A 13,730-nucleotide genomic window follows, 5' to 3' on the forward strand; every position below is an offset into this window, starting at 1 on the left:
TTATTTAGTTATTTCATTGTCACAATATAAAACATCCATAAAAGCAAATCTCTAAAACGGTAGGACAAACGAGCATCAACACTTGTCAGAACTGAATAATCATAATATAAATGTATAAAAGTCGAAACAAAATTGTATGTAAATTTGTTGCAAAACTGCATAAATACAAGTTACTGTTTAAGGGCATGTTTACTTATTTAGGACTTGATTAATATTATAGAGATGATTCGTTTTTAACATTGTACTTTGATGTCCTGTGAATTTTTTTTATAAATCATATCAATCATATAATTATTTCACATAAAAATGTTTAGTATTGACGTATGGACATTCTAGTAACGATTATGGAGTTGCTCCGTTTTATATATCGTAAAGCTATCCATTCCGGACGGACGGACCTACCCTAATTATAGGACAGCTTCGCCTTAAAAAAAAGTAGTAAGACAAAGAAAATAGTGACTTAGTGAGGAAAGCTAAGCTTAATAGAAAAAACATTTACTTTTAAAAATATTAATGGAAAAATAAAATTATTTTTTTCATCGTCTGCATTCTAAAATTATAAACCTCACTTATATTGTTAAATAAATAAAAGTAACTATCATACTAAAAACTATTGATGAGTGAAGAAGTTATAAAACAAATATTGTATGACAACTTAATCAGTATTATAAGAAGCAAAGCTGCACTGTAAGCAAAGGTTCTCTGTCCAAAAAGGTTCAAATAAAAAATAAATGAAATCTAATCTATGAATCTATCTTATTATCGCCCCGTCCGTCCCTCTGTTAAAAACAGTATGGAGGATAGGTGAAATCTCGTGAAATTATTTGAAAGATTCTCTGTACCATAGAGCATCCAGTATATAATTAACTTTATCCGTCGGTTTGTCGGTCATGCTATAAAAGACAAATTTATATTTAATAATTTCGTGATTTCATACTTTTTGTAAATCTTTTTTATCTTTTTTCAATACCAAACTGAAAATCATCAGTCCGTTTTTCCGACGATGATGTTTCTGCTTTGCTACTCATGGATGTTTTATCATTACCTTTGTTATTGCTGCGTTAACTATGGTCATAATCATCCTTTCAATACATAATGTTTAGAGATACACTATTCTGTATTATTAAAGTTATTTTATCATTTTAATATTTATCTTTTTAAGATAAGGATTGAAAAAAATAAAAGATTCCACAATTTTTAAATACACTGGTAGGGCCATCGAATAAAGAAGTATGCTGTAAAATCGTGTAGCAGTGTCAAATTTAGTCTATTTAAGGAGTAATTTTGTTCATAATAATTGGGTGTTTATTGTACATTAATCATCCATTGTATTTTCCTTAAATCCCTGCTTTAATCTACAACCAACACAAGAAGCTTCTAGAGTATCATCAATAACAAAAAAACAAAAATAATTGAATACTTTATTTATATAAAATTATATTATATTAAAAATTTAAGTTCCACTGTCCGAAAATGTTGATGTTAATATTGATTCAGTAATAATCTCTGAAATAAAAATCTTTTATGATTTTGATCACTTGGTATAATATACATACAGACGGTAAAATACGGTAAAATATCAAACATCCGATTCTCATATTCCTAATTGTCAATTTTAATTCAATTAGCCTCGGCCTTCGCCCTCTCGGGGATAACAAAACTGGAATTCATCTGATGATTTCATTTTATTATCCAGTGACAGCTGTCTATAATAAGATGCGATAAGAAATACATATTACCTTCTTCTGGAAAAACATGATTTTGATTATCAGAATTTTGTACAGCATAAGCCACAAGACCTGCCTGAAATATAAATATAAGGTTTATTCATAAATTGTCAGGGGAAAAAAATATAAATAAATGTTAGGCTTAATTTTTTTTATTAACAAGTATGACAACATCCATGAAAGCGAAGCACTGAAACGGTAGTACAAACGAACATTTACACTTGTAGAGTGTCAAAATTGAATAAGCAAAATATTTACAATAAGTCTAAACAAAATTGTAAGTATTTTTTTTATAAAACTTCTTGAATACAGGATATTATTTAAGGACATACTTAGATTTTTAGGAATTGATTATAGAGATGCTTCGCTTATACATTGTACTTTGTGGTAAAAGGAATCAGTATTCCAAAAATCATTGAATAAGACGGATGCACGGACGTACCGACTCAAATTATAGAAAAGCTTCGCTTTTAAAAATTACACCACATGAAAAATTATTCACTAAAAAATTATATCTATTCAAATTACATTAAATATTTATTTAATATCATAGTAGATTAATGCCAATATTTTTGTGAATTTCAAAGTTTGAAAAAGGCCAATATAATTTAGAACTTCATCTAGATTATGTTATGAATATGGCTTTCTGTCTAATTACTTGTCCATTTGTACTTTCAAGGTCTTAAAAATTATATGTAATAATTACATTTTACTGATCTTACCCGCACGGTTATTAAAATTGTCTTTTAAAACTTACTTTAAAAAATGTAAGAGCAAAAATTATTCCTTGAGCCACTGTTGGTAAAACCGGTTCTGGCCTAGGTCCAGGTACGGGCAGTAAATACACAGGATTTATCAACAGAAATAGTAGAAACCATTTTCTAAACATACAATAAAAAAAATTAAGTATTACCATAAAAAGATGTCCATATACATAATCATATTGTGTTTTAATCTTATTTCCTTTAACTTTTCTGCCATCCAAAAATTAAAGACCATTTAACATTAAATATTGTACAATTTTCTTTATTGATATCTAGAAGGAAAGAATGTGTGAAAATAAACAGTACAATACAAGTTGTCTAAACTAGGTTTACTTATGGTATGTGGAAATAAATCTTTTAGTAAAATAATCTTTTTTATGTATTAAGTAAATCATATAGACGAGACAAAATATTATTTCTATCAAAAATTCTGTTTTCATTTGATTTGATTACTTTTTTCAAAAGTCGACAGCTGCGCATACAGCCGTACGGCTGCGGCTGAATACAAGGTTGCAGCTAAGTGAGGTTAATACTTAATAGTTGGCTTTGTAAGCTTTGCGAATGACATTAATTTTTTGTTTGGTGGCTCACGAAGCCGCGCTGCTTAAAGTAAGTTTTATTGTGTGGCTTGCCAGGTTTTTTTTCCCACGCGGCTAATGATGTCACTTACCACCACTGGCTACGCCCCTAGGGACACTTGATGGAAGAAGGGGGGGAATCGGTAGCCCACCTTCCAATTTTAGTTTTCAAAGCAAAAATTTATTTTTTTTCATTTTTCTACGGGAGAGGAAATACCTAAAATCCACAACTAGACCAATACCTATATTCTTTGAAGAGTAGAACCCAATTGGTTCAGCAATTACTTTTTGCTTACAATTATTTTTTGCTTTTTTAAAGAGGAAAAAACTTTTTTTTTGGGGGGGTAAGGTTCCCCTCCCCAAGAATATAGCTTAAAACAAACAACGAACCACTAAGTATATTCCTTGAAGAGTAGAGCCCAATTGGTTCAGCAGTTACCGAGATCTTAAACTTTAATCAGAGATAAACGGACAGAAGCTTCCACAAAATGTAGAGCTTAATCGGTTCAGTAGTTATTAAAATGTTAAGCTACAGACAAAAACCTTCTTCTTCCCAATTGTTAAGGGCTTTTTGTTTCCACATTTAATTCAGTGTATAATCTTTTAGGTAAAAATGGTTTAATTAAAACTAACCTAAATGTTAATCTTCGTAGTAAAATCATAACTGACAAAAATTTTACTTCTCTTACTCACCACCCTTACATACCTTTAGTATCTCTCTCTCTCTCTCTCTCTCTCTCTCTCTCTCTCTCTCTCTCTCTCTCTCTCTCTCTCTCTCTCTCTCTCTCTCTCTCTCTCTTTATGTCATCTAATAAAAAAGATACTTTTATATATTTTCTTACACTGTGACGTTGTTTTATTTATATTTTTACTTATTTTTAGTTAAATTTTACTACAGGGTAAGTTTTTTTATGTAAATTTCAGTTTTAACAAAATTTAATTATTAATCAATTGCATAACAAAATTCTGTTTTTACTGTATAACTATAACTGTAAATCTAGAACCCAATCAGATTGGTAGTTATTGAGATCTTAAGCTTAAGATAAAAAAACTCTTACTACTTTTTACAATATGATTATACCTGTTTAGAAGAATATAATCTTAAATGAAAGTACGTCAACTCCTTTTAATCATGTGGATAAATTAATACTACACCCTGTATTTTCTATAAAACATGTAGGTGTCGTATTTATCCATTATTTCAGATTAAGAAAATGGTATAATCCCTAAAAACCGACTTGAAGTGCATAAAAAACTATCTCTTCACATTTTCAACTTTACAATATTGGTTGTGGAGAGAGTTCTAATCCTGCAGAACAAAAGAATATTAACACTTGTAAGTGTCAGAACTGAATAAGAAGAATATAGATGCTTAAGTTTTACAAAATTGTAATAAAACTTGTTGAAAAACTGATTAGATACAGGATACTGTTAAAGGATATATTTACAAATATAAGACTTGATTATAAAGATGCTTCCCTTATTACTTTGTATCTTGATGTAACAGGAATCAGTATTCCAAAAATTAGATAAATAAGATAATTACATCACATAAAAAAATGTTGTTAAAAAGGTTAAAAATCAACATTTTACAATTAACAAAAACAGCTAAATGTTACACAATAAAGGTAACCGTTACGGACGGACAAACCGACCAAAAATATAGAAAAGCTTCGCCCTTAAAAAGTTTTAAAATTTGAAAGTGATCCAGCAACAGTTAAAGAGAAAGTGCCAAGAAATTTCTTGTGAGGTTGGTTATGTAAATTTATAAAAGGATGTTTTCTTAATTTAGAAATGGATTTATGCTTAAGTTAAAGATTTATATGTATACATGTAGATTAAGTTTACTCTATCTGATGAAAAATTAAACATTTTAAAAAATTAGATGTGTTTCTTTACGTGGCTTTTACAGTTGAACTTTGTACTGTTATCTTATTAACATAAAAACTTAGATTTTAAATAGATTTTCGTTGTCTGGCTCATATTACCATCGTTTTTTTAATACTATGATAATAATCAATTATTGTTTTATGGTTTATTTCTTCACAATTAAAAACAATTTAAAAGCAGGACAATGTAATATGTACATACAAGTGCTACTTCAAAATTTAACTTTCTTACTTAAGGAACCAATACTCTAAAATTCTATGTTTTTTATAACTTTTTTTATTTATATGTGATAGCTTATTAGCCATTATCATATATTTAGAGTTCTATATGGCATTGTTTAACGAAACATATTACTATTAAAACATTGATCTTTGATTTATAAGTTTATATTATAAATTTTCTTATAGTTAAGTCTATGAACGGGAAATTATTTTACAGTGTTCTATAGTGTTGTAGGTGCGAACCATACATATACATGCAACAGATGGTACGGTACACACACTCACACGCATGTACACACACACACACACACACACACACACACACAAACGCGCACACTCCCACATGTCAGTCGGAGCCGGCCTCTGAAACCGCAAAGATCTGTCCTTACTATTTTCAAAGTAAAACTCTCATCAAAGATTTGTTTTTAAAAAGTCTAAAACAAGTGAATTTGTATTGGAAAATTAGTGAACTTTGTACTAACTTTTAAAGTGAAATAAAAAGTGTTCTTTAGTATTTAAAAGATTTTTAATCATGGTAAGATTATTTTCATTTTTAAAATTTTTTTTTATCCTATTAATAAAGTATTTCAGGGTTAGCCAAGGGTAAGATTGGAGCTATTTTGTTTAGAGTACATTAGAAGACAACCTATTACATAGGTTACGTGGGGAGGGGGAGAAATACCCTTCATGATTATCTTTTTAAAAAAATATTTTGTCGTCTTTTATATTTTTCTTTAGTAGTTCTAAAAGCTGTTTTAATTAGATATTAATAAAGGGATTTTAAACATATTAAACTTTACAAATACAAATTCTCGTTTAATTAGTTTTTTTTTCGTCAGGAGTAAAATAGTGTTAATCCTTTTTCTGTTAAATTGACGCTGTAAAATTTAAGTAAACTTCAGCATGTTTTAAAGAACTTTTAAACTTTGAGGTTTTCATTTATAGAAGCTTCATATTTAACTATTAATTATTGGAATAGGAATATGTTTAATGAAATATGTAACTCCATTTTAATTGTCTGTGTGTACCGAATGATATCGCTGAACAGATACATATGTTTCTCCTTCACAGTGTAGCTTCACATTGGTCCTTGGAAGGTTTTTTACTATTTTGGGGGAGGATACAATCACTTTTCTAAGAGAAATCGCCCCTTGCCTCTGTTACTTTAAATAGCATCAAAACAATTTTAAGAAGATGATTAAAGTCCCTCCATATAGATTATGACGTCATACGATAAAATAGATGCTGTTAGTATTGGTGCAAAAAATATGACGTAACAAAAAAAATTAGCCAATGAGAGTCCACTACCATTGCCGCCATTGGTCAATAACGGCCTCTCATTGGCTATTTTTTTTGTTACGTCATATTTTTTGCACCAATACTCACAGCATCGATAAAATAACCAATGAGAGGCCAGCTTACATTTTACCATTGTTAGTCAATTACAGAGTATACTGGAAACCCATTAGCTATTCTATCGTATGACGGCATAATATGAAAAATTACCACTCCACCCCAACCCAAAAAAAATTCTTTTTTCTTTTAAAACTTTTTATGAAAAAGGGGAGAGGATCGACTTCCCCCCACCTTTAAGAGTCTTCTAGGAGCGCAGCCGCTAGTATGTGAGAAAGAATAAGTCACTTATGTTTGTTATGAAGATACATAAATACGAATGAAATAAAGTGTTAATAAAGAAATTTGTATGATTATAATCTGAAAGCTGAATCCTCAATAATCGAGTCTATTTGTATTTAGCTGTAGGGGGGGAAAATATTCCGATACTGAAGCCACCAGATAATTTCTTGGTCTCTGTTATAATCCCACATTTAACAATTATGTCACATACAAAGCTTCTCTATATTTTCATCATAAATAATGCATTACATATCCAAAAATAAATTCTTCAGAAATATAAAAAGAAATATTATAATCCTTGTTTAAATCATTTAAGTTGAAGAATATAAACATCTTATAAAATTAAAGTTTTAAATTTACAAAAGTAATTGAAATTTTATTTAAATAATTAAAAACATTTTTCAAAATTTTGTTCTATTTTAGGGAAGATGGCTTAAATATAAAGTTTTCTATTAATTTTATTTTTATTTTAAGCTTTTAAATGATAAATCTAAGATTTTTAAATATATTTTTACTCAACGAAGCATTTTACCTATTTAATAACACAGATAAAGTGTTTTACAGTTTATACGGACTGACCGACAAACAGGCTATATAATATATTTTATTCGCTATTTTAAAAAAAATTGACTTGATCCGGTTACTTGTTAGGGCCCAAGCAAAATTTTTCCATCATCCATTTGTCCATCTATGCCTAACATATATGAGAGAGAGAGAGAGAGAGAGAGAGAGAGAGAGAGAGAGAGAGAGAGAGAGAGAGAGAGAGAGCGAGAAAGAGAAATATGGTATGTGGGGGGGGGGGGGGGGAGTTAAAGAGATGCAGATAAGTTAATAGGTAACATAACTGTGTTGAGTGAAAATAGGCAGATCTTATACAAAACCACACAAACTTGCTAACTTTTCCTATATCAACGTCGACATTATGTCCAATATAAAGTAAAGAACATACATATACAATTTTAATAATTAAATTATATCTTTGAACTTAATGTTGCAAGCAGCTGCATCCCTAACATCTATACGAAGGGATAGGAAGGGAACTGAAAATATCCAAAATTACATTATCATTAAATCTATAAATAAAATATACTTTTTTGGGAACTCAATCAGTTTAATGGTCATTGAGATCTTAATGAACAAACAAAAAAAAATTTTGACAAGTTAATAACTCAAACAACCATAAATCTTCTTATAATTTTTTATTAATATTTTCTGCTAATATAATACATTTGCAGAAATGTAAGAACTTTAAATGGGCAAACAGACGAACAGTGCAGTGGTAGTTCAGGCAGGGAAACTTTCCCGTAGTTGTTATAACTTAGAGAAACTATGAAAGGAGAAACCACGAATGTTAGAAGCTAAAGTAAGAAGGATATACTGGGCAGTTCACAATGCAACAATTAAGGACAAAATTTAAATTTATTTTCTAACGCCAAAAAGTTCGTTTTTTTCAAAAATATGGTTAAAAAGGCTAATTCATTATTTTTTGGATGTATATAAATCTGCTTATGAACTTAAAATGGTAATTGTGACTATTAAGATCTCGTAGACGACAATAAAAAGGTAGTGGATCTGGGCAGGATTTAGGCCATTTTTGCAACGCAATATGAGGTATAAGGTTTGATAATCAAGATAAGTTTAGATCCTTAAAACTTGAAAAACTCTGAATGAAATTCATTGTTGAGTCCATTGTGATTTAATACTGATTCCATCCACTAAACTGTAAATGAACAACTTATGAACGTACTGCGCGCTGTGTCTTGTTAACAAAATTACTTTTATCCGGAATAAAGCTTCTCTACATTTATTTTACGTTCGATCAGTCTATAAGTGAAAAGATAATTTTGCCATTGAAAAAAAGAGAAAAATATAAATCTTGTATGAATACAATAAACTTTAAATTAAAATCAATTAACCAATTATGTGTAGGCATTTTGAAATAATAAGTCTTGATGATAAAGATGTGGTCATCCTTGTTTGATGGGCCTAATCTTAGGCAACTACCCTCTTTTGATTTCCCTCCCCATTTCTTAACTTTCATCGCCTAAGTAGAAATATTTTAATATGAACTCTCATATCAAATACCAACGTAGCTAGACTTTCTAAAATTCTAATATAAAATACTTTTTTTCAAATAACCTTTTTTATTGTAAGGGACGTTCGTAATATTTAAACTTATTTGCGGTGTCACCTCTACCATCTCGGATCCATAAGAATTGAGTATATTTTAACAAAAAAGAGCCAAAAATGTATGTGAATGATTTAATCTAGGGGACATATAAAATTTTTTAAAAATATTAACTGAAAAGTAGATACCCATACTACTAGTGATTAGCGACGGACAAACAGATAGACATCTTTTTACTTTGAATTATAGTTTTATTTTATGTATGTTAGAAAAAAAACCTACATTAAATCAAATAAAAACTTTTTTTACATCAATTAATGCAGTTCAAAAAGTACACAAGCAAAAATAATCTGTTTCACAGTTTCATTTCCTTTTACTTAATATTATATTTAAAGTTGCAAGTTTTCATTTAATCTTTTCAAACAAATACATTTTTAAGTTATGAAAAGTTTATGTAATATCCTCTTTTTGTTATCATTTTGTTACAAAAATGACCTATTTTCTGGGACCTAAAATAATGCGGTTTTAATAACGAACATATCAATCATATTTTTCCCCGTGAAATATGACAGTAAATATAATTAAAGCAAATTTATCGAAATACTTATTTTTTTTGGGAATAAGAGATTTAAAGAAATAATATTTTTACAAAAAAAATTACCCGTCTTTCTTTAATACATGCCGAGATAATTTTGGACATCTATTTACAATTATATAGTACTTGTTACTAAAATTGAAAAGGGTAAAGATGTCAGTTGCTTGTCCTTGCAACAAGTATACTATTCTGGGATGGCAGGTTTTAGGCCATTAAGATTTGAAAATAGATCTACTTAAAGAAAAATGACAAGTCCTGAATGAAAGCCACAAAACCGATGAGGGTGGTGGAAGAATGTTATCAGCAAAGTTGAAATGATTTAAATAGAATATTACTATTTGCATGGGGAAAAAAACTTTTATAAGCTCTATGCTGCCCAATGCATAGAATAACTTAACCATTATTAGGCATTTTTAAGCAAAACATTTTTACACTTGGGTATAGTATATTCCGCCCGTAAAAATTTTGTTCTTAATTTAAATAATATTCACTTTCTTCAATGTTAAATAAAAGTGCTCACTTTAAGTTGATTTACTTTTAGTAGATTTTTTATACTGTTGCTTTATACTGTTTTCATCCTTGTTTCCACCATATTTAGTTCTTTTTGATAATATTTTGTTTGTAGGTAACTGTTTTGTTCCTTTCAAGATTAAGGTTACAAAAAATATGACAAGCTCATGTAAAGTATACCAATATTTTACAAGAATAACAAAGACTAAAATAGCAATGTGTGCGCAGCTAATCTAAAGAATCAACTTTAATCCAAGTAAAAACGAATTCCTTTTTCCTCCTTTTTCTAATTCTGGTTTACATGTTTTAAGACTGGTATGTTTAAAAAAATTAGTTCTTAATTTATATTCTGAATATGTTTAATGTACAAAGAACAGCCATATGACTCAGTATTAGTATAACATTTAAATATTTCATAAAACTGACCAATGTCATAAAACGCGCAACTTAGGCAGTAAGGGATATGAGAGATTTATTATGTACTAAAGCTATTGTAATATAGGTAGATGAAAAAAAACTTCTTTTAAAATATTTATTAAAATGTAAAACAGTAGGTATACTTTTATTTTCTTCCTTAAAATTTTGTAATATTTCAGCTAATTTAAATACTTATTCATGTAATACACATAAACATTTACAATTTCTTGTATAATCTTTATGTTTGCTTATACCACAAGATCTGGCCAACTGCTGTTAGATCGATAATATTGTCCTAAACAGAGAATCTTTCTCCAGGGAGATTTTGAGGAATATTGTGGGAGGAAAAATCACACTATAAAATAAATTTTTCCTTTTAATGTTTTATTCAAAAAAAAAATTTTCTTCAAAATATTGAGTGGTGTAGGGGCTCTAGCTTTTACTTTTTTGGACGAAGCCCCTTTGTATTAGGGTAAAATTAATATTACCAAAAAGTCAAATGATGAAAATGAAAATTTTTGAATTATTATCTAAAAAGACTTTAAAAGGTATTTCAAGTAAAAGACATGAAAGATAATTGTAAACTAAGCGCACAAATATACTGTAGTCTATCTAAATTCCACGCTTTCAAGAATTATAAGGTCATCTTCAAGGCTTTTAATGCATTGTAGTAATTTAATACAATTTTGTATAATTTCAATATTAGTTTAATTTAAAATGATATATGTTTTGTTATTTTCATGTTTCAATTGATCTCAAACTAATTGTTAAATAAGTGGTTTTTTGTTTGAGTCTCAAACATAGGATTATAAAAGCTGATTCTTATTACAACATTACAATGTCAGATGAGTGACAATATTGGTAGGAACAAGGATAATTCCTTGGCCCACAAACAAACTTAATGCATGAAAAATGAAGTTAGGAATTCAAGACAAAGGTCCTGCAATCAAAAAATTGCTTGACTAGAACATTTGACACCGTACTCGCATTTTTTTTTAAAGCAAACAATTCTAAACCAAATTATTAGATTATATAAATACTAGCGGCTAAGATTTTTTGAGCTTGGGGGGGGGGCAAATTTTGGGAGGGTGGTAGTTTCCACTCCCAAAATAGTTATTAACTTTCCTTGGACCTATGAAAAACAAAAGAAGAACCATATCAGTTCAGTTGTTAGCAACATCCTTCGTTACTTTTATATTAGGATTGCATACTTTTAACCCCTAAGTTTGACTTACTTTTATGCTTATGTTAAAAAAGGATAGTTTTAAAATAAGTAGATTTAGAATTACAAAATGAAAAAGTGTCAAAAATGATGATAATGAAGCTGGTTTGAAGTAACCAAATAATTTATAAATGTTCATTATAACACATCTAATGATGTTAAACATTTTTAAACAATTGGTCTTTAAAATAACTTTAGAAGTCATTATAAACTTAAAAGAATTATTTTAAAAATGTATTTGATCAAAATATCTATACTTTGTTTACAAAAACGTAAAAATTGCATTTAAATTGAATGATTTAAAGGTATAGCTACATATATGATCATAAGACCTTTGTTATGACACTATACGAATAATACTTTTTCGGTTATTTACCAGCAATGAGTTATTTTATTTAATACCAAAAGAACGGTATAGTCCCTTCTTGACAACGCCTCTTAAGGGGAGTTTCGTCATATTTGTCAGTAGCTTTTGATAGGTTATTTTAGGATAGGTTAGGTGATTGCCCAGCAGGGTTAGATCACCCCCGCTGGAATTAGGAGAAAAGCTACTGTCAAAATACGACGAAACGTTCCTTAAGAGGCGATATCACGAAAGTGACTATGCCCTAAAAAAAACTTACACTAAAAATGTGATTAGGAAAACGACATGTCAATAATATGTCATTGTCCACCATAACATCTTTTATTTTATGCCTTTTAGTATTTATTTTAACACAAAGGAAGAATACATGTTGTCAAAAGGCTGAAATTATCGATTATATACCCCTGCATTCATGCCATATGTAGATAGTAACTACACGAGTAGGTGTTAGCAATTTGTTTCCACGACTCAAAATCATTTAACCCCATAATATCTACAAATATATTATCTATCCGTTTCTTTAATTTTTTGCTACATTAGAATTACTGTAGTACTTTAGAAGTGCGCCTTCCTTAGGATTTCCATTGCTCTGAGCTTGTTACTAATACAGTCTTTTAATTAATTTTAATTTATAAATTAATTTATTTCAATATAATTACAAAGAACATGAAATAAACTATAATATTTTTTGGATTTTTTTTTTATAATAAAAATACAGAAAATATTTCGCATTAATGAAACAATATGTTTAATATTTTGTTTGTGTCTTTACGCACTTAATAGTTTTAATAAGTTTTTCTTAATGTACTGGTCTTTAACCAAACTTTACAAAGGTTTGATAAAAAAAGCTTGGATATTACCCAACAAATTTATTCATTTTCTTGATTTTCCTTAGGATTTATATTAACTGTGCTACTTACAAAACAATTAAGTTTTGCTTGCTTTTATTTGACTGTTAACGTGCTGTAATTGTATTATGTATGACTTTTAACTTTAGAATCCGGCACTAGGTCGACATAATTACTTCCGTATATGCCCAAACTATTTAAATTAATTACAAACACCTTTCAAGAGTCGTCATACATTTAAACCCAAAATTATTTACAATAAAACAAGGAAAAAAATATAAACAAAGCAACATCGACAATCTTACAAAGTACAGTAAGAAATTTAAAATTGTAATGAGTTGTGGCCAGCTTTAGGTGTTAGATCTTACTTTTTCAGAAAAACTTTGCAGTGTGTCCTGGTGAGGGCTATAGCTTACTCCTGTTCTATCAGCCCCCCCTTCAACCACCTCCCATAAAACTTCCTTTAGATTTGTCGGAAAAATAATTTAAAACAAAAACCCAATATTTATAAACAAAATTACCCCTTTTTAGTTTAAAATTATTAGTTGAAAAGTTTTGACACTTATAGTTTGGAACCAACAAATAAATTTTTTTTAAAGTATCTAAAGTTTTCGAGCCAACTAATAAATAACGTAGTTTTAAAACTTTGGGATACTAGTGTAATTCACAGTCCAATGTCATCAATGGTTTTATTTAATGTTTCCAAGATAATTTAGCACAGCTAAAAACGTTTTTTAGATTTTTCTTAATTCATCAGCTTGTTTGTCATCCGTTATGCTTTAAAATCTAATTTTAATTCCAAAGGATGTTAACTTCAAATGTAAATCAATT

General features: G+C 28.8%; 1 protein-coding gene and 1 long non-coding RNA gene across 2 annotated transcripts in view; one reads left to right on the forward strand and one right to left on the reverse strand.

The window, feature by feature from the left end:
* Positions 1 to 1,453: 1,453 nt before the first annotated feature.
* LOC145327054 (uncharacterized) lies at positions 1,454 to 6,234 on the reverse strand. Its single transcript, XR_013882046.1, has 4 exons — positions 6,209 to 6,234; positions 2,485 to 2,608; positions 1,740 to 1,803; positions 1,454 to 1,506 (listed from the first exon to the last, which is right to left on the reverse strand). It is a non-coding gene; the product is annotated as an uncharacterized LOC145327054 (long non-coding RNA).
* haf (leucine-rich repeat and fibronectin type-III domain-containing protein hattifattener) overlaps positions 5,542 to 13,730 on the forward strand; it is a 54,381-nt gene continuing 46,192 nt past the window's right edge. Inside the window, exon 1 of the mRNA XM_080170585.1 lies at positions 5,542 to 5,715. The gene's annotated coding sequence lies outside the window, so the exon portion shown is untranslated. The remainder of the gene's footprint in view (positions 5,716 to 13,730) is intronic.

Source organism: Acartia tonsa, chromosome 1 (assembly GCF_053477335.1).
Source record: "Acartia tonsa isolate MP-2025a chromosome 1, ASM5347733v1, whole genome shotgun sequence".
NCBI classification, from domain to species: domain Eukaryota; kingdom Metazoa; phylum Arthropoda; class Copepoda; order Calanoida; family Acartiidae; genus Acartia; species Acartia tonsa.